The sequence below is a fragment of the Calonectris borealis genome, chromosome 6 (assembly GCF_964195595.1).
Source record: "Calonectris borealis chromosome 6, bCalBor7.hap1.2, whole genome shotgun sequence".
NCBI lineage: Eukaryota > Metazoa > Chordata > Aves > Procellariiformes > Procellariidae > Calonectris > Calonectris borealis.
Genome location: NC_134317.1, coordinates 34,681,614 through 34,702,027, shown reverse-complemented (window position 1 = coordinate 34,702,027; position 20,414 = coordinate 34,681,614).

Below are 20,414 nucleotides of genomic sequence, written 5' to 3'. Positions count from 1 at the left end.
GTATGAAAAATAGTCGAACGGGATCTGTCATGGGCCAGCGGGCCTCAGCGATAGCGTTTGCCCACCGCAGCACTCTTGATTTTTCTCTATCTGTTTTATCCTCAGGTCACCACTAGCGTGCCTGTGTTAAGGTAGTGGAAGAAGAAGGAAAGAAAAACAAACCCCCGAACAGATGGTAAGTTGTGTGAATTGGGTAAATGAGGAACTGTTGAAATCAAATGATTAAAAAATAAACTTAAATCTTGACCAGCCAGTTTGTCGTGAAAACTGCATCTGGTGTGAGCTGGCAGAGCTCCAGGGAGCAACCAGCCTCTCAGCCCCCCAGAGAGTCGGAGAGCCTCCAAAAAGTGGGGGTGCGTCCTGGGCCTCCAGAGTTACTTCCTCTTCACAGAGGAATATTTTGAAAACTCTTTCTTGTTGTATATGAAAAACAAAATTCTAGGCTGGATTTGGGTATTTGACAGTATCTGCTCTCCTCCTCTCTTGTTCTCTCTCTCTCCTGCACTTTCCCCTTGCTGTCGTATATATGCCCTATGCATGCTGCTAACTGTCAGTTCTTGATAGTAATTATTTTCAGCGATTGAAAACACTTATTAACTTAGTTATAAAAAAAGTTGCATATTTTTCAGAGCCTCTGTTGAAGTTAGAAGATAAAAAGAAGGTTAAATCAGGTACCAAGCATCCAAGGTGCATAATATTAATACCTTATTTATTATTGCACAGCTATTAAGTGTTTTTATTCAGAAGTATTGAATAAGAAGGAAGTCATCTACATAGGACACGGCTAAAATGTCAGGCTGCAAATTAGTTTGTTTACACAGTGAGCACCAAGAATTTTAGACCCGCTCTCTTGCATGCTGTCCTGCTCTAGGTTACAGGCGGTGAACCCACATTCAAATCAAAGCCATGAGCGGGGTGAACTTGGTTTTTAACCTGAGCACAGTTCACCAGGAGTTATTTACATGTATTGGCTGCAGAACTGAACCCATGGTGCTGTTCAGTGTTTCAGATGACCGCTTGCTTGTGCCCTGCAGCAGCCTGTAACTCAGCCCGGCGCTGGTACCTCCTCCGGCTGTCATCGGAGAGAGCTTCCCACTGCCTACTCCAGATGCACTGAGGGGCTGCCGCAGCTGTGAAGAGGGTGTATGTCTTTCCCTGCAAAGATTTTATTTTTATTTTAGGTCGTGGATTTTTAACTACTAAGGCCTGACTCTGTCCACAGGCGCCAGGCTGTGTTGCCAGGCTTTCTGGAGATCTCGCGGGCAGTAACCGCAATTCAGGGTTGCGGCCACGTAAAGGTTACTCCTGTGAGGAAGGATGGTGAAGCGGTTGCACTGGCTGCACTCTGCCACTAACGATCCTTTGCCGAAGCTCATTTTGTTTTGCTGTGTTGAATGTGTTTGAACAAGATCGTGGAAGAATTTTCTGTTCTCTGGGTGGCTGCAGAAGCGGCACGGCAGGGAAGCCGGTGGGACAGCCTTCTTCCAGGCTGGCCTCTTGCTGTGCATCAAATCTGGATGCCGTTCCCGAGCAGATCAGCCTTGAGATCTCTGCTCACGCTGCCAACACAAAGATCAATTAGTCCCTGTCATGCGGAGTACTCTAAGGAGGAGACCAGTGCACTACAAACTGGTCTGGACCTGCAGAGCCATTTCGTGTCTATCACCAAGGAACTACCAAAGAGTAATGACCTTGTCGCTAGTATGCAACTGAGATGGATGTGAAGCGATGACCCAGATGTGTAAGACTCCATCCCATAATTAGTCCTCCAAACCAACCAGCTGCTATGTCATTGCTTTTCAACTGGCTCTCGCCCCGATTGCATACCCACACGGTGCTGCTTGAATAATTTCACAAAAATTTCTCCTAAGTGGCATATAAATCAGTGGCAACTCTACCTATCCCCGTCTGCGCAACGCCAGCTGCCGGCGGGTCCCTAGGCCCCATGGCTACCCTGTGAATGGAGATTCATCTCTTCTGCTCTTCATCGCTTGGAAGGGGAGGACAGGGGGAGCTCGGGGATGTAGGGCACAGGAGGAGTACGTGGGCACGTCATCTGGCTTAGAGTTTTCCTCAGCGTAGGATTTTTTGGTGGTGCAGACCTATTCTTAAAAGGACATCATCCCTCAAAAAAAAAAACCCAAACCCAGAGCATTTTCCCCTCTGAATCTTCTGACAGCATTGCAGATTGCTGAAAGAAGGATTGAGAAAATTAATCTTCATCTGGGAAGGGCTTTTTCTCCTTGCTTGCTTTCTCCACAGAATCTTGCTTTCCAGCTTCTTCATTGCTTGCCAGGAGCAGTAGCCACGAATCCAATACTGAATGGGAGCAAGGAAGACCATGGAAGGGAAAACTTGTGATGGAAGAAATGGAGCATCAGGATTTTGTTTTTTTTTTTTCTCCAGATAAACTCCCTTTTATAAAACCTATAGGGCCAAAAAACCCCCCACAATTTCAATTGGCGTTGTGCTTTAGTAAAGCACGTCCTAAAAAGTAGTACATTTAAAAGGACAAAAAAAGCTTGGTTCCTGACTGCTAAACATGTTTGCCCAACCTCAGAGCTTCACTAATAACTCTACTCCGTTTCCTAGCGCTATTCTGCAGTGCGTTGCTTTACAGTGCTACGGCGGGTTTGTTTGTTTGTTTGTTTGCTTCTGAATGATCTCTAGGCATCTGAGGATACCCCAGTGGGTTAAGGCAAGCAAGATGCTGTAGTGTTATTCTCAATGCTATTTAGCTTTTAACCCTCATGCACAGAAAGCAAAAAAGCTGGCTGTTGTAAATTAGCTACATGTAACTCCAAGAACGAATATGAATGGAAATACTGGCTTCTTGAGCTGACTTGTGATGAAAAATATCATTCAAGCGACTCAGAAAAATATCTTTTGCTCTTGGCCAACACCCAGCTGAATGGGAAGTGTAAGGGGAAAAAAGCAAGCCAAATTCTGCATTAAAACATAGCACTCTTTCCATCCTCTCTCCTTCTCTTTTTTTTAAATGCTGATAAACATTTTCCCCCTGTTTATCGTCACATCGGTCCACAGTTTCGCGTAGTGCAGCAGCACGTAATTCAAGGTAGCACAGCCTAAAGAAGCAGCATGCTTTAAAGCTGTGTATTTTCCCAGATTCAACATTATTGGGCCAGATAACAGGTCTGCCCCTTCTGCGGCTTTTATGAGGTTCAAGAGGACCAGGCAGACAGAGCAGAGTGTCACTCTCCACCTGAATCCTCTCATTTGCCGTATCTGCATTCGTGAGAATCCTGCATCCATGAGTGCTCTCCATCCTGAGGTGTAAGAGTGTGGGTGTTCATAAGAATGAAGTGGTTTTAAAAAAAAAAAAAGCAAAAAAAAGCTTCTAGCCAAGTTGCACTCAAGGTGTTTGCCATAGGGATGGTGCAGGAGGTTTATGCTGAGTTGTTGGGTGATTTGAGAAGTTAAGATCCAGACTAAAAAGAAAATAATCAAATTTTCTCCACCGAATACCTTCAGCAAGTATTTCCACATCTTCTCCAGTTACTAAATACGGTAATATTTAAAGAATTAAGAGCTAAATGTAGGAGCATATGAAATGTCAGGTTGTAGGAGTTTAAAGAAATCTTTTGAAGTCCATCTTCCCGAATAATTTTCCTCTTGCAAAAATTTCATTGCCTTTCGAATAACCCTGTTTAGAATGCATTTACTGTTCGTTATCTTGCGGCCTTACGTCCTGTAAGGAATCCTTCCCCGCCACCATTCGGAGCGTGGTCCTTCCGGAGCTGGCGGGCTCGGCCGCGGCTGGGGTGCTGGGGTGGTATCGCAGCGCCATCTCCCCCCCTTCCCTGCCACCAGCCCCTTCCCCTCCTCTCCTGCTTTTAAAGGACAGCCAAAGCGTTTCAAGTGTTGAAATCCCCATCTCACTGAAATTGCTCTCGACTGGCTGATTTCCTTCGCCTTACAACTCGTAATTAATTAGGAAAAGGTTAATTCCGCACCTTCCAGTACCCTCTTTCCAATATTAGTCAGACCATGGTTATCTTTCCCTGTCTCCCTCTTTCCTCTGGCTCTCCGGTAAAAATGGCTTTTCAGGATTAGTCGGTTTCTGATCTCGGTATTTTTCTCTGTTGCCTTGTAAGTCTTTATTTAAAAGCATATTACCAGTGTCACTTCATGTGAAAGCCATGTAATTGTTTTTTGGGTTTGAAAGGGTTTTGCTTTTAAAGGGCAAGCGACACCTTTTGGCAGTCTTTCCAGGTGCATTAAAACGCGTGGGAATTTCCAAACACAGCGGGAGGAGAGGTTTCGCCATCAGCAGTGCGGAGCGTCTGGAAGAGCTACCTGGTGTCCCTTGACACTTCCTTTGTGGAGGATGAAGATCGTCTGCAGAGGCTTTTCAGAACCTAATTTTAAGAGCATTTCAAAGAAATCTCTCCTTTGTTTACAAAGAGAGACTACCCAGATGAGGATGGATGTCTAAAACCTATTGTGTGTGCCCTTCTACCAAAATTCAAGGTAAGAAAATAAAGTTTTAGAAAATGTCAAAACCTTTTTCAAAGTATTTATTTATTTCTGGATTCAGGGTTTTGTTTTCTTATTAAAAGTATTAATCAAATTCAGCATGGCTTCACCAGTCGACCAGGTCAGTCTTAATTGTCAGCAAAGGTTATTCAGTGTCCCCAAATTCTGCTGGGTATGTCCAGCAAAGCCAGGGGCCATGATGTGTTCTTCTAGTACAGATCCTTGCCCTACAGTAATTTAATTTTCTGTGTGCCAGGAGTGCCGGGGAGCGGTGTGGTGCGGTCAGTAAGTGGTGCTCAGTTAGGGGCAAGCCACCAAATTCTGGCTGATGGCCAGCGCATCGTTGCAGCTTGGTCTCAGGGAAGATCTTCTGGAGTGGGGTATTTGCTCTTTATGACCGCTGCCCAGTGAGCTGGTGCCTTTCTGCTGTTCCCTTCAGAGAATGACTACAAAAAGTGGTACGGGGCAGGGATAATCCATGTTTGAGACTCTTCTGATGGGATCAGAGATTTAGTACAGGATGGTATGTCTTAGTTTGGTGAAGGACAGTGCTGTATAACGTTGTTGGTATTGCTGCTCCACCATGCTATGCTTAACATGTTTTGTCATCAGGGAATGTCAATATGCACCAAAAAAAATCTCATCTAGAAACACGAAATAAGTACATAGAGCAGCCAAAGGTACGGGGATGTGGAAGGGCAAGTCAAGCCAGTGAGAGGACCATATCTACACTTGTGGGGGCTTTACGGGTTCTAGAACCTCGTGGGGAGGCAATACTGTTTTCACCGATGTGAATGAATATTGGTGAAGCTCTGGCAGTGTAACGTAGGGCACCTATGCGATAGGCGATATACAAATACATCCCACATCCATTGAACCGACCTTTAATATTCTCACAATCTGGGGTGTAAATTACACAAAGCTCCACCAACCTTCTAGTCCCTGGAGTCCTCGCAAGGGTGAGATAAGGACATGGTCAAGAGGTTCCTTCACAGTCTTTCTACTTTTGATAGGAGAGGGTTGGAAGTACTTCAGCTGTCTGGCTGAACTCCTGTTTTTCAGACATCTTACTATTTCTTAGTATTCTGGTTTTTGCTTACTTTATTCAAGTACTAATTATGGCAACGTTAATATAGACCAATTTTAATACTGAACAAGCATGCACCAACATTCGTGAAGACATACTGCCAAGTGACTTTACAGCCATCCTTGACGGAGGATAGGATGGAGGTGTAGAAGGAGAAGAACTGGAAGGATTGGGAAGGGCTTTAGGGAAAACCTTGAGTCTGAAATTTGAACTAATTAGACAGGGAGAAACAAAAGAACTATTGGCAGGAGCAGCAGGAGCAGAAGGGAGGAAGTTCCCACTCTAGTGAATCCCTGGTTACGGGTGAGCAGAAGTCAGGAGGACATGGGAGAAAGAGAGGGGGAAGACAAGGTCCCCGCACTTGCTGTTACTGCTCAAAGCAGTGGTGGGTCATTCACGGCGGCATCTATCCACCCCGAAGTCCCCAGGCTGCCTTTCCCCAGCATCGACCCAGCAGTGAAGATGGAAGAGGGCCTGCGAGTGACAGCCAGCAGCCAGCAGCAGCAAGGGTTCGTCAGGGCAGCCCTGGTGAGGGACCCAACGTTCTTACCCTCTGCTCTTGACCGAAGCCAGAGGCGAGGCACTGGGCTGGCTGGACCGTTGGTGGTAGGGGGCCCCTATGTTCTCCCTGTAGCCTCTGCCGTAGCAGCTGTGACTGCCTCAGCAGGTGACGTGTGTCGGGATGAAGCAATTCGGTTCCCTGGGGGAGAAATGACAATGGTGATTTGTAGCCAGGCTTTTAAGTGCCATTTGGTAGAGAAAATGCATTTAGAAAAAACAACAGAGCGCTCTATGTTGTATTCTTGTCCTCTGAGGATCGCCTTTCTCCCAGCTTTGAGGAGAGCAGGGCCAGCTCACCAGGCTGTCCTGCAGGCATCACCCCAGCCCCGCAGACCTCTCGGAGCAGCACGTCCTAAATGTCACTCCCCCTCTTCTGAAATGACTTCTTCACTATCAGGCCTTGGGTTTTAACCTTCAGGCTTCCACCTCGGGCACAAGAAGACTTGTGAGCTTCTCAGGCAGGGGCTGTAGACGACTCCAAACTGAAAGGTTTCCCACTTGTCTTTGGAGCTTGTCCCAGGCTGTCCTTCAGGTGAGGGCTGGGCTCCGGCAGGTGCAGCACGGGCAAACCAAGTGAACGCTGGTGTTTGCAGAGACCGGCGATGGGCAGAGAGGTCAGCAAGAGAGGTCCCACACAAGCCTGAAAGACAAAGGGACAAAATTAACCTTCAAGGGGGTTAATTTATTAAGGTTATTTTCAATCAACTTCATCGTTTTCTCACTTTCTTCATGCTACCTGTGGTTTTAATGCCACCTGCAGGCGTGGGGAGAATCCGCCGGGAGCAGAGGGGGTGTGAAATAAGAGGAAAAGGGGTGATTTGAGACCTCCAGCCCTTGGTGGTGGAGGGGACAGGGGTCAGCGTATGTGAGTTACGAAAACGCAGTGCACGCTCGCCCTCCTGACCACGCTCTTCTTCTGCGTGGGTTTCTCCTGCAGCAGCTTTTGCGACAACTGCTAGTGTTGTTTTTCATATAGGTGGGGTCTCTGTCATTGTGACGGTCCCTCATGGGCCCAGCTCCTCTAAATTGCCGGGGCAGGCTGGCCCCCCGCCAGCGTAGTTGGGGCTCCCGGCAGGGCTCTGCCGTGTGGAGCAGCTGGTGCAACCGGGGCACCCTCGGCAGCGATCGCTGCTCTTAATGAGTTTGTTGCTGTTTCATTAATGAGTGAGTGGCTGGGATTTCATTCTCCCCCTGTACTGGTTTTCCAGACCCCTTCTTGAGAAAGCAGACCAAATTCAGACGGAAGTGGTACTACAGGATTCTAGATAAAATTACTTCCATTTTTTTTCTTTTTGATTTCCTTTTAACCAGAGCAGAGTCTCTGAAGGCATCAAAATCGATATTTTTTGCATATACGGTGCTACTGCAGTTGAAACTGGTTGCCCTTATTAACTAACATAGACATTTCCCTAAAAGACATTGCTATTCCTGGCTGAGTAGCATCACATATTGCCAGGGAGAATTAGAATTTTGAGGAGGAGAGGGCTTTATGTTACCAAAAACTGACAAACACACGCAAAACCCACCACCCGAACCACGCGTGTTTCTTTGAATGCATTTTCCACAGACTTCTGCAAGGTCTTTTCTGAAGGGGGCAGCAGCCAGAGACCAGCTTCGTGCACCACAAATGCCAGCGAGTGAACAAACAGCAGCAAAAGATTTCTTTCTTTGGAAAGTGGGGATGCTTTCCTCCCCAGCCCTGGAGAAGCACACGCCGACCCAGTCAAGATAGGGCCGAGCAAACTGCTGAGCTGGTTTGCAGAGCAAGGACTGCAGTCCGAGGCAGCCCGGGGTCTGACGGCTGGAGGATTAGCCTGCTTATCTCGTTTTCTGGCTTTCAGTTAGGATTTAGTTAAGAATTTCCTACATCTGCATCAGCAAGAAGAAATGGCTGTTCCCGGGATTCGGAAAGGTCAGCAATAGGCCAAAGATTTTTAAGCACACAGTTTGAGACTTTTAATGTGTTGGAAATGCACAGGCTGGAGTCAAATCCTGAAAGTAGGTCCTCGGCATCCGAAAAGTACGGGAGAAGCTTCTAGCTAGGACTGCCTCACTCCATGTATGTGCATTTGGACACGCTCCATTTTGTGCCGGCTCTTCGTCCCTCCACGCCAAACCCACCCCATTTGCTGCTCACTTTCAAACCAGCAGCAAAGCTCCCACGGGCTTGGGCGCCGCGGGGTCTCGCTGGGTGCGGGGCATTTGGGAGACCCTCCTCCCGGGCTGGAGCTCCCCGTGCCCCTGGCTCCCAGCCCCGGCGAGGGCCGCAGGAGCCCACCCCGCAGCACCCCGTCTCTGTGAAGAAGGGGGGTTCAAGCCGACTGTATCCGCTCACAGCCTCCTGACTTTTCCAACCCCAGCTGCGCTTTGCCCACCAGCAGGCATCTGCTAGGTGCCCGCTCCGAAGCGTTGCTCCTCTGCAGGCAGAACGAGCCCCTCAGATTAATGGTCTGCCTAAAAGCTAAAAAGGAGAAAAAAAAAAAAAAAAAAAAGAAATCATTTAAAACATCACATTAAAATGCCACTCCACATCTGAAAGGATCCATAAAACTTTTATAGAGCTTTTTACATTTGTTTCCCCTGTTTTACATTTTGTTCTGGATTCAGGCACTCCTCTCTTATAATTCTCCTTTGTAATAAACATTTTCGCCTCGGTTGGCTCTGCGCTCACAGGGACTATGCGCCGTGCAGAAGGAAACGTGGGGCTTTTGCCTAGAATAGAACTTTTCTTTCCGAAACCACCGTTCGCAGGGATCCAGTCTAGGCGGGAGCCACGGGCGCCGGGGGCTCTCCCCGGGAGGTGATCCCGCTCCATCATCCTGAGAGATTTTATGGTTTTTTGAGGGACTGGGAGAAGGGCGTCTGGGCTTCACCCTCCGGTTCTCGGCCTCCGGCTCCGTCACCGGCAGCCCAGCGGTGGCGGGGGCAGAGGAGGGGCTGGGGCGGGGGACGCTGCGGCATCCCCTGGCTGGGGCTGTGTTCCCTCTCCCCCGTCCCACCGCGCTGCTCCCGGTCCTGCCGCCTCCGCGCGTGTCCCCGCCACTCTGCCTTTCGCCACCTCCCAGTCCTCGCACGTGTTCTTACTTTCCACCGTTTTTCAATTAAAAAAAAAACCCAACAGATTAATTATAAAGCCTGCTGTGGGTGAGAGAAGGAAAAGCTTCGAAGGTTCAGCAGGAATCGGGCAGTCGTCTCCCTCCTCCTCCGGACCGCGGGCAGGGACAGGGTCGCCAAGCAGCGGCTCAAGCAAGCCTCTGAAGCTGGGTGCATCACTGCTGGGTGCATCACTGAAGCTGGGTGCATCACTGAGGCATCACCGCGCTGCCTGCACATCTGGTCCTTGGCCCAGGCCTCGGTTTGCGTTGCTCTGCTCAACCGTGTTCCTTAAAAAAAAAAAAAATTAGAAAAAACCCAGACCTGCTCAGAGTTTTTTTTGGAAAAGATTTTAACTGGTGAGTATTGGAAGAGCATCACACAAGCCCTGCTGCCTGCGGTGGAAGCCCGGGAGCAGCGGGATGTGTCCTGCGTCCCCTCCAGCCCGTCCCCTCCGGCGGGGCCCGGGGAGGTGCCCGCCCGGGGGGCGAGAGGCGATCTGCTGCTGGTGCAGCTTCGACCCCGGGCCTCCCCGCATGAAGCCCGCTCGTCACGGCACATTGTGCCTGGGGGACTGGCGATGCCGACTCTTACGTTGTTGCTTTGAAAATAATTTTGGTTAAGACCTCAAATTTAGACAGGAGTCAATGTCCCGATAGGAAAATTGCCAGCAGCTTACCCGGTTAGTCCCAAGCGACCCACGGGAGCGGGTTGTGCCCTGTATTCCCACTTCCTGGCCTTGCCTCTTCCTTCTTCTGGCGCCTGCACGGCATTGCAGAGCCCACCAGCCGAAATCCCACCCGCAGCTCGCCTGCGGTTCCCGACTACGAGATTTGACAGTGCGTCGTTTCATCCTTCCCCTTGCCGCTGGCCCCCTGCTCTGCCCCTTAAACTGGTCTGGATTTTTGCAAGCTAAACGTTTGCAGTGAAGCCTCTCTCCGTGGGGCGGTAGGCTGGGTACGGCGCGGCCGCCTGGGCGGGCGTTGCTGGGGAGCAGTAAAGGTTTACCAGTGGCACGGCTGGTGCTGCCCCTTGCACGGCTCCTCTTCCTGCTGCATTGCCTGGCGGCTCCACCGCTGCTGCCCCTTCCCCGGCTGCTCGGCATCGGCGCACCTGAGCCTTGCAAACCCAGGGCCGACTTCAGGAATGCAAATAACGTTCCCTGGGCATCCACACCCCGTCTCTAAAAACCTTTTCGTCTTGTGCCTTGTTGCCCTGGAGGATAATTACTTCAAAGCACAGCCCCGTTGCCTGGTATTTCAGTTTATCTCGTTACCCTTGTGTTTGCCAAGCCAGCCAGCTTTGCCAAAAACAGAATCAAGGTTGCTGGCAGTGCTGGCTGGCTCGCCCGTTCACCCTCTCTGCTGGCTGAGATGTTAATTTGTCCTTGATTGCAAACCCTGCATTCATCTTTTGTGAATTAGCCTTGCCTACAGATACGGCGTAATGGCTTCAAAACCTGGGCCCGAGCCCGCGGGCCCCTCTCCACGGGCTGCCAAAGGCAGGGCTAATGGATGCTGTTAGAATATTTACTTGCCCCTTTTTTGGCCAAGGGAGAGCTCTTGGCAGGCAGCGTGCCGCGGGGAGGAGGTGGAGGAGGCACAGAGGTGCGGATGGACAGACGGACGGACTGGCGCAGGGGAATACGCACCGTTGCAGAGGTCATTTGTCACGGTGCCGGCTAGTTGCAAGAACAGAGATGAGAGCTGACAGCTTCTGGCTGTCGGGGCTTTCCCGGGCCTCAGGAAGACAAGAACAGCCTCAGGATACCCTCAGGATGGTCTTGATATCACCTGATTTTCCCCTTCTCATCTTGGGTTGATTGCAACAAACTGTGCGTAAATTTTTTAAAAGTCTTTGGTGCAAAATGCTGAGCTGGCAGTATGTAGCCACCGCCTGAAGGGGCATTCGTGCTTATGTTGTCTTGCGTTGGCATTGCCATCACTGACAGAACGAGGCACCAAGCTGTGGATTGCTGCTTAAAATTAATTCAATGGCCGAGGATTATTGTATTGTTTTTAAGATCCCTAAAATTGGACAACCCTCCCCCCCCCCCCCAAAATAAAAAAAGAGAACATCAGGAAAGTCTCGAGCCGTACTTGCAGCACTCGCGGGGGTGGGTGACACGGGGTGGACAGCAAAATCCCTGAGTTCTACGTTGCTGTTTAGGATAAACCTGCCATAAGTGATGCTATGGCTGTTGCTAAGCAGCAGGTGATGATTGCTATAGCCAATCTTCCCCTCTTAAAGCTACCTTTGCAAAAGGCAATCTTTTGTGTGCATGAAATTAATTTGCAGATGTATGGATTTATATTAGTTAATGGCAATAAACTTCGGGAATGCTTCGGTGCGGTGTTAAAATGGAATACAATGTGGCATGAAGATACTGCGTAGCAAAAACATTAAGCCCTCCCCTTTAATTAATTGGAACTTAAAGCTGAGATATCTTACTCACCAAAATAAATCAACAGTGAATCAGGTTACAGAATAAATTAACAAATTAAATCGGGCTAGTTGGAAAGTTTAAAAGAAAGAGCGTCTGTGAGCTGCCTGCGTTGCAAACACAGTTAGCGAGTCTTGAGCTGGAAGGGAAGGCTCACGTAGAAAAGTGGAACTGCTTGGGCTCTGCTTAGAAGTGACTGATTTTCACTCTTTAGCATCAAGGACTGGACCCGCTCTAAACATGGATTAAAACTCAGCCACGGTGCCCTGCCCACCGACCTCAAAGCAGCCACACCAGGAAAGGACTTTGGCTGCTTATTTTCTTCTGGTTTCTTGAGCAGTTGCCATAGATTTGCAGAGGATAACGCTCCTTTCGCAGGCCATCACAGACCTCCCTTTTTCTTTTCTTTTTTTTTTTAAGCTTCTTTTCATTCTTTTGCTTTTCTCCACCTGCAAGGACTTCATTTTGTGTCCTCTGCTTGCAGAAGGTGCTCCCACCCCTCGCTTGCCCTCCGGGACGTACCCCCCGTCCAACCCGCGGCTGCAGGGGGTCTCATTGCCCATTAACCTCCACTGCCGCGGTGGCTTTTGGAGATGCATGGAGCCATTGGCAGGCCAGCGCCGCTGGCTCCCGGGGTCTCCGGGAGGGACCGGGGTGATGGTCCTGCCATGCTGCAAAACTTCCCCGCACCCCTTCGGTCTCCCTGGGCTCGCTCTGCCGCTGCGGCGCAGCTGGAGAAACGCTCGTCTCCGGCAGTGGGGAGCAGGGGAACCGTGGCAAGGTATTTTAACTGTATTACTTTCCGGTGGTTGCTACATCTTTTCTAATTAAAATAAAATCATCCTAGGACTCCTGAAATGAATATTTGGTATAATAGATTCAGAAAGTGATGAAAATGTTTTCATTAAATAGTGAGAGAGGGAGAGAGACCCTGCAAGGCATAGCATTTTATCTCAACTCTCTAATAACATTAATAAACTCTTTAATCTTTGTCACATTTATGACTTAATGGCAATCCTTAAAGACATGACAGACAAGTAAGAGCTGCCAGGTTCCTTTAACCTATACGCATTCATATTCTTCGCAGGATTTTGATTAAGTGGAAAATTCCTCTGCGACAGGCTTTATTCTCCATGTAAAGCTGTGCTCCGTGGTCGGCGTGAGTGGCAGAGGATGCTCAGCCCCGGCCGGGACCCGGTGGTGCCCAGGGATGGTGGTGGCATCTCCCTCCTCCATGGCCGGGAGCCAGGTGGGTGCTGGCTCCTTCCCCGCCACCGGCCCGGTGTATTTAGCGTCAGCCCCGGTGTGACCAGCCCACGCCGTTTCCCTTGTCCCACCCGTGCTGCCCGGCTGCGGACCTGCCCCTGCTGATGGGCTTCGCTTCAGCGGTCACCTGGGGGCCTTCATCCCTCCTTTCCATAAGCGTTTAAAGTGACTGATGGCGAGCTTTATGTCATATTCTCCACTTTCTCCGGCTACAGAGCACTGAATAATACCCACCCCCTATATCTTCGCTCACATACAGGTGGGGCTGCGGTGGTCTGTCATTTCAAACAAGTAATATTTGCTAAGAAGCAGCACTAAAAGGGTCATTCGGCTGCACGGCCGAGCATCTGCGGATGCCAGACGGAGAGTTGCCAAGCCCAACCTCCCCGCTGCCCCTCGGTGCCGCTGCCCAGCGTGCAAAGGCAGCGGGTCTCCGGGGGAAAGGCGAGCGTGCAGCGGGGGCTGCGCAGCGAGGCAGGCACGGCGAGGAGCCCAACCCAGCCTTCCTATTTTCTTCCTTTTTTTTTTTTTTTTATTTTTTTTCAGACTCCCAGCAATCTGGCATTTTCTAATCTTCGAGTCCTTGACTATAAAACCTAATTAATGCTCTTTTAATGCAGGGGTTTTTGCATTTAATCTCCCAGGGCTTTTTTTTTTAATGTTACGTGCAAGTGCAGCCTTTTTTATCGACGGGGTTTGGACCCAGAACGTCCATTACGGCAGCCGCCATCCCAGCGTTCCCCAGTCGGAAGCAGAAGGATGCTCCACTGGTGGGGCGAGTCCCGAAAAGGGTCGTCGGTGGCAGCGTGGCCTTTTCGGTCCCTGCCGGGTGCCCTGCGCCCCGGGAGGGCCAGGGCAGCCGCATCCCTTCCCTCCCTGACTCGGGGGCATCTACTGTCCCCCGAAAGACAGAACTCCCCGTGGGACAGATGGTATTTCGTACAGATTTGGTTCGATGTCATCTGCTGCAAACATAAATACCAGCGAAGATAACTTCACTGCTGTAAATGATAAGCTGAAACCTCTTTGGTTGCTTTTTCAGTCAAATGCCAGTAAGAAAATGAAAAATCACCATTATCTCCCTCCTTTATTTGCATAGTTTTGATGCTGTCAGAAAAAGACAACAGTCATGTAGCATAAGGGGAATTTTTAAATAGAAGCATTACATTTTAAAACCCTAATAAAGATAAAAGCAAAATAAACACTGAAATTTGAATTTAGAGAATAAGGGAAGAAAGATTAGTCTGTGCTGGTGAAGTAATGAAGGTAGTGGCTGGTAACAATTTTTAATAGCACATTAATGCTGAATTACTTTGGAATTTCTGCAGGAGTTGAGATGACATCCACATAAACACCAAATGAATTCCAAATGATTGGTATTATCATAAAGAGCACCAAATGAATTAATAATGATGGAACACTTAAACTAAAGCATTATCTTCTCTAATCTGTTGTCTCCTTTATGCACTGCGCAATTCATTTTTAGCCAACTGTGACCCTTTCTTTCATTTGTCTTTTAATTTAAAATATATATATATTTATTTTTGCACGAATGTTCTGCTCCTCTACCGCGTAAAGTCCGTCTTCATAACAGTTTTCCGTTGGCATCGCAAAATCTAAGCGATAGATGGGAAGACATCTGGACGTGAGACGTATCGCTGGGAAAATGACTATGACTAATAAGAACCATAATAATAACGATTCCGCCTTGATGGTCCCACATGTGCAGAGACCTCAGGGCACCCTCACCAGCGTTTAATAAACTAAATGGCTCACTTTACAGCAACGCAATATGTCTCCCCCTCCCAGGGAGCAGCCCAACAGGAGAGGAAGCCTGTGTGGCTCAGCCCAAAAAGCGGAGGGCGGGGGCGGCCGGGCAGCGACGCCCCGGGGTGCCGGGGAGGAGCGGGGCGCCAGCCCGGCGGCTGCGCGTGCGGGGGCCCCTGCTCCTGCCAGACCCGGGCTCCTTGGGGCACGGCCGTGGCGGGGGACGCCCGCAGCAGCGGCATCGCCTTCCCGCGGGCAGCGGTGCCCCGGGTCACGGCAGGTCCCTTCCCGGGGCCGCGCGGGGTGCGCCCACTGACATATTAGCAGTCGAATGACATTTAGGGAGCACAAGTCTCGCTCCCTCCTGCGGGCCAAGTAAATATCATTAGTAATGATATTAAAGCTCCAGTTGTGCTGCTGCACTATGGCAACCGCCCAGCAAGCGCTTGCTGTTGCTGCTTGTTTCTAACAATTACTTTCACAGACTTTATTTCTTAGAACACTATTACTGACCATAATCCTCTACACGGCAGGCCACGGAAAGAAAAAAAGAATAAAAAAAGGAAAGTCAACCCAGCTGTCAGAGGGAGGTTGTAGAGCTGCCGGGAGGCCGGCGTGGCGGGTGTTGTTTCGGTTAGGAAGGTGGCGGTGCTGGGTGCTGCGCCGGGGAGCCGGGCAGCCCCGTTAGCCTGGGTGGCCTTAAAGCAGCACACGCTCCAAGGCAACCAGCTTGCTCTCCTGGACAGTATCCGGCACACAAATATATATACACACACATACATTTTTGTATTTAATCTCCCAGGGCTTTTTTTTTTAACGTTACGTGCAAGTGCAGCCTTTTTTCCTCTATTGACGGGGTTTGGACCCAGAATGTCCATTACCGCAGCCGCCACCCCAGCGTTCCCCAGTCGGAAGCAGAAGTCCTGTGGTCCCTGCTGGGTGCCCTAAAATATTAATTTTGTAATGATATTAAATATAATATTATTATCATATATAAAATTATATTTATATTATAAGATTATATTATGTTATAATATTATAATATTATAAAATTATACTTATATTATAAAATTGTATTTATATATGTGTGTATAATTATATGTATATGTATATATATGTATATACGTGTGTGTATATGAGTGTGTGTATATATGTGCGCGTGTGTGTGTATATATACACGTGTATACAATACGTGTGTGTATATACATATATATGTATACATGTATATGTGTGTGTATATACGTATATGTATATATGTGTGTGTATATGTATATATGTGTGTGTATATGTATATATGTGTGTGTATACACACACATACGTATACACACCCCCCCCACCTCTTAGCCGCCGGCTTTCCTTCGCTGCAGAAGCGTTTGCTGGGCTGTCGCAGGCGGCCGGTGGCAGTGGCGGGCCGCTAGCCCATCACACGGGCTTCTGTGACAGAAGCAACATATAATTATATTACAAATTAACTTGCAAATGCTGGTAGAGATGTACTGCGCGGGGGGGGGGGAAGAAAAAATGGGTTTCATCTTCTCTTGTGTCTTGTACCTGGTCCCTCCAGCACAGTCTGCGTCTGTCAGGATCCCTGCCTTGGGAGCACTAATCATTTTTTTGTTAACCATTAAACGAGAAGATCCTTTTTATTTGAAAATGTAAAACATGGGGGAAGCGCTATCTACAGCCGCTAATTCAGGTCACAGTAAAGGGCTCTTCCTCACCTCCCGGCTCGTCCCCGTTCTGCTGAAGCTCCTGGCCGTGGGACCCGCCGCTGCCCCGGCGGGGCGAGGGGCTGGCGCCCGCGGTGGCGTTTAGAAGCCGGATTTTATCTGGAATAATTACACTTCGTTTCTGAGAGACGCGGGGTAAAGCAAGCCCTTTTAAAGCGTCTCTCAGGGCAAGTTTATGAGGTGTTACTATATTTTCTTAACATTTCTCGCCTTCCAATTGGTTTTGTTTCATGTTGGGGTGGGGAGAGGGGAAGGCGCTGTGACCCCAAAAAGGCGACCAGAGGATGGCGGCAGCCGGGGTCACGTCTGGGTCCGTGGGGTTTGGTCACTGGTGGGACGAAGCCCTGCTCGAGGAGCAGCCACGCGGGGCCGATGGCTCCCATGGCCCAGGGACTGAAATCAAGGCTCCCACCCGGGGTCTGCTCCTCCTCAGCTGAGCAAAACGGGCCTCACGTTTTATTTACGAAGCCGTGGCTGATGCCACCTCGTTAGCGTTGTAGAACAGATCCCTCACATGCTTTTTCATTATGCAGCTTGGCGGCGGCTGTGTGAGACTGCGGAATATTTTATTGCTTTGTGGCTCGCATTCAATACGGCAAAAAAAAAAAAGAAAAGTTGACAAAAATCCCGCTTCTTTTTTTTTTTTTTCAAATGCATCTTTGTTTTCAACAGCCCTCCTGCTGTGACAAAACTGTTAATTAAACGGAAATAAAATAAATTAAGCCCACCTAATATAAAAAGTGTTTGAAGGCAAAGCATCAGCTGGGTAGGAGCTGGTCATCCCTGCTCCCCCCTTCTCCCCCGCCCCCCCTACCCTCCCTGCCCTCCTGCCCTCCTGCCCCCCTGCCCTCCTGCCCCCCTGCCCCCCACCCCCCCTGCCCTCCTGCCCCCCTCCCCCCCACCCCCCCTGCCCTCCTGCCCTCCTGCCCCCCTGCCCCCCTGCCCTCCTGCCCTCCTGCCCCCCTGCCCCCGGGCATGGCAGAGGCTGCTTTGGGGGCCCTGGCAGGGCACAGCGTCCCAGGGTAAAAAAAGAGACTTTTGGCTCCTGTGTCGAACAGGGCACAACTTAACAGCCAGCTTGTGGCACGCCCAGACCAGAACTATAGGTAACATATTATTATTATTAACAAAAAGGCTCTAAAGACCTACTCGCCATGGCCAGCGTATCTCATCGACCTGTAAGTCCGGCTGAGGTCACCGGTTCCCCCCCAGCACCACCAACCGCGGCCCGTCCTGCCTCCAGCTTCCCTCACCCCCTGCGGGACCGGCGTCCCCAAATACCTGGCGACCAGCCCCCGGCCCCCGGCCCGGCCACGTACCTGAAAGTAAAAGGAGGGGCAGGCCTGGCCGAGGCGCGGTGCCCGCTTTGATGTGCGGTAATGAACTTCGCTTTTAATTCGGGGTTGGAACTTCCATCCCAACGCAGAGGCGGGAGCTGCGGAAGAGCTGCGCGCATAATAAGGGGTGAAAGCAAGGATGCGGCGCGAGATGCGTCTGATGTCGGATGAGAGGGAAGATAGCCTTTAATCATTTTGTTTTCAAAGAAGCTATAGAGAGCTCTTTGAAGATGAGGCTTTTTGAGAGCTGCTTCTGTTAAATCGGAGGCAGCGATGCACGGCGCCCACCTCCTGCCCACGTCCACCCGCCCCCTCGGTTAACCTGCGCGTGGGAGACACACGTGTCCGCGTCCCTGCCTCCGGCCCGCTGGGCTGGCACCCCGTGAACTTCTGCAAAGCTGAGCCGGTCTCGTCCTGCCCGGGGAGGTGACACCCTGATGGCTACAGCAGCCCCAGTGTCTTTTCGTTTGAGGTAGTCACGGCTCCTCAGCGTGCGGACGGGCAAGTAAAGGGGACCAGCAGCTAGAATAGGATGTCCAGCCTGCTTTTAATAATAATGTTCATGATAATGTTCTGTAAATCATGTCTTACTACTGTTGGATGAAAGGGAATGACAACGAACATCTGATCAGACTTTCTTTTAAGGAAAAGCATCATGACGGAGGGGCGCGGAAGCTGTGCCTGTCCCGTAGTGCAGCATTTGGGGTGGGAGAAGGCGAGGGTCGCCTGTCACCCACCCGCTGCAGCCAGGCTGGGCGGTAGCTCCCCAGGCGGCTTCTGTACGGGCTGGGACCCGGCACAGCAGGCTTGTTCGCCTGCCTCAAGGCACCGAGGGGCTGGACATCATCCGGGCACCCCAGGCTGGGGAGGGCAGGGGGCTCTGCTCACCGGCTCTCGGCGCGTGCCGACAGCGCGCCTGGCTTTGTTTTGAGGACCGAGGCCAGTATGCTGTTGTGTTAAATGCATCCGTACAAAATAAGCGCTTGTCTTCTTGCTCCAAAAACGTTACAGGCTGAGAGGAGAAGCCTTGGGGAACGGCTGTGCCAGCAGTCCTATTTTTACCTATTTTTACCACGAGGTTTGGCCTCAGTAAAACAGCAGCCAGGCCAGCAAGTGACCGCAGGCTGTTGGGACGTCGGTGGCGTGCGTTGCCCCTACGCAATCACGCTGAGCGTGGTCTTACGGGTCTTGGCAGTGGTTTTGTACATCCAGGTCTTCTCTCGCGTGGTTTGTAAAGTAAGCGTGTGCTGGTATTTGAGGTTATTTACAGATGCCGCAGTGTCATGACAAAAAAAGCCTATGAAACAGCTAAAATAAACAAATGACTGCCCCCCGGCTTAGGAACAAGCCCACTCCCACGGGCATTGCAAGGGGCAATGGTGTAAGAGCGCACTGAGAAGCGGACAAAAGGCAACGCATCGGCACCCCTCCACGGCTCGATCCCCACCCACCGCTTCCCCCGGCCGGGTCCGTATGTGCCCAGCCCACCCCCCTTCATTCTGTGAAGTTAAACCGCACAAAGATTTTCACATCTCGAGTTCTGGTCAGCACACGGCTCCAACAAATGCACTTTCCAGGCCCTTCAGAAAAGGGGACACATTTTCAATTTTCAAGGGGACACAAAATCCACATTTTCAAAGTTGCTGCTGCGTTTAAAGTTCTGCAAATGTTTTCTATCGAAATCTCCATTCCCCTCTGTACAACCCCAAGACACTATTATTTCAGACTGTGCGCCCATTCCAGCGTGTTGAAGGTTAAGTTTGAAAGGCCCAAAGGGGTCCAGCGTTCGGTGGGACCTGCCCTCTGTGCATTAAAAGCAAAATCACTTTCCCCTCTCTGCCCTCCGGTCTGCAGCAGGTACTTAAACACCGGCCTTGCGTTCGGAGGCGTGAAGGCTTTGCGACAGGCAGCGCAGCTGGGGACGCAGCTAATAACACCTCACAAACACGGGCTGTTCGGGGATTAAATGTGGCGTTGCACGGCAAAAGCAAGGCAAATAACTTTGGGAAGTTCAGAGGCAGTGTGTCGGACTGCTATTTTCACTTCTAGGCAATGCTGTGCTATTTTAGGCCAGGCCAAGCCTTGTCTTTTTTTAATTAAGTTTATTGCTATAGCTACATGGCGGGGTGTGGTGTTAACATTTGATTTTTGTATCTAATGTAAGTGACTGAAATAAACAATCCAGACCCGATAGTCCCAGTGGGGGGACTGGCATTTGGATTCGGCTCAAAATCTGTGCTTTTGGCGCTTGTTAGACTCCAACACCTGACTCAGAAAGCGCAAAGCGCGGGGCGGGGGGGCTGCGGGGCAGAGCTACGTTTGCCACCTCCAACCTAATCCTCAACGTCACGCTGAAGTGCTCCTCGAAGGCGCTCGCTGCCGTCGCTGCCTCGGGTTTAGCTGATGGAGGGACCTGAAGAGGAGCGTTACAATGCCACTTAGGTATCTGTTTAATTAACAGAGCTTGCAAAGTCTCCCTAGACGGGTTCTTGTGCCACCAAAGCTGCTGTGCCTGCGTTCCCCTCCATGTCGTACCACCCTCGCTGAGCCTGTGCATGGGAGACAAAACCAGCAAGGACTGGGACAAAGAGGAGGCATGAAGGGATTGAGAGGAGCCCTGCCGAGAAGGACTC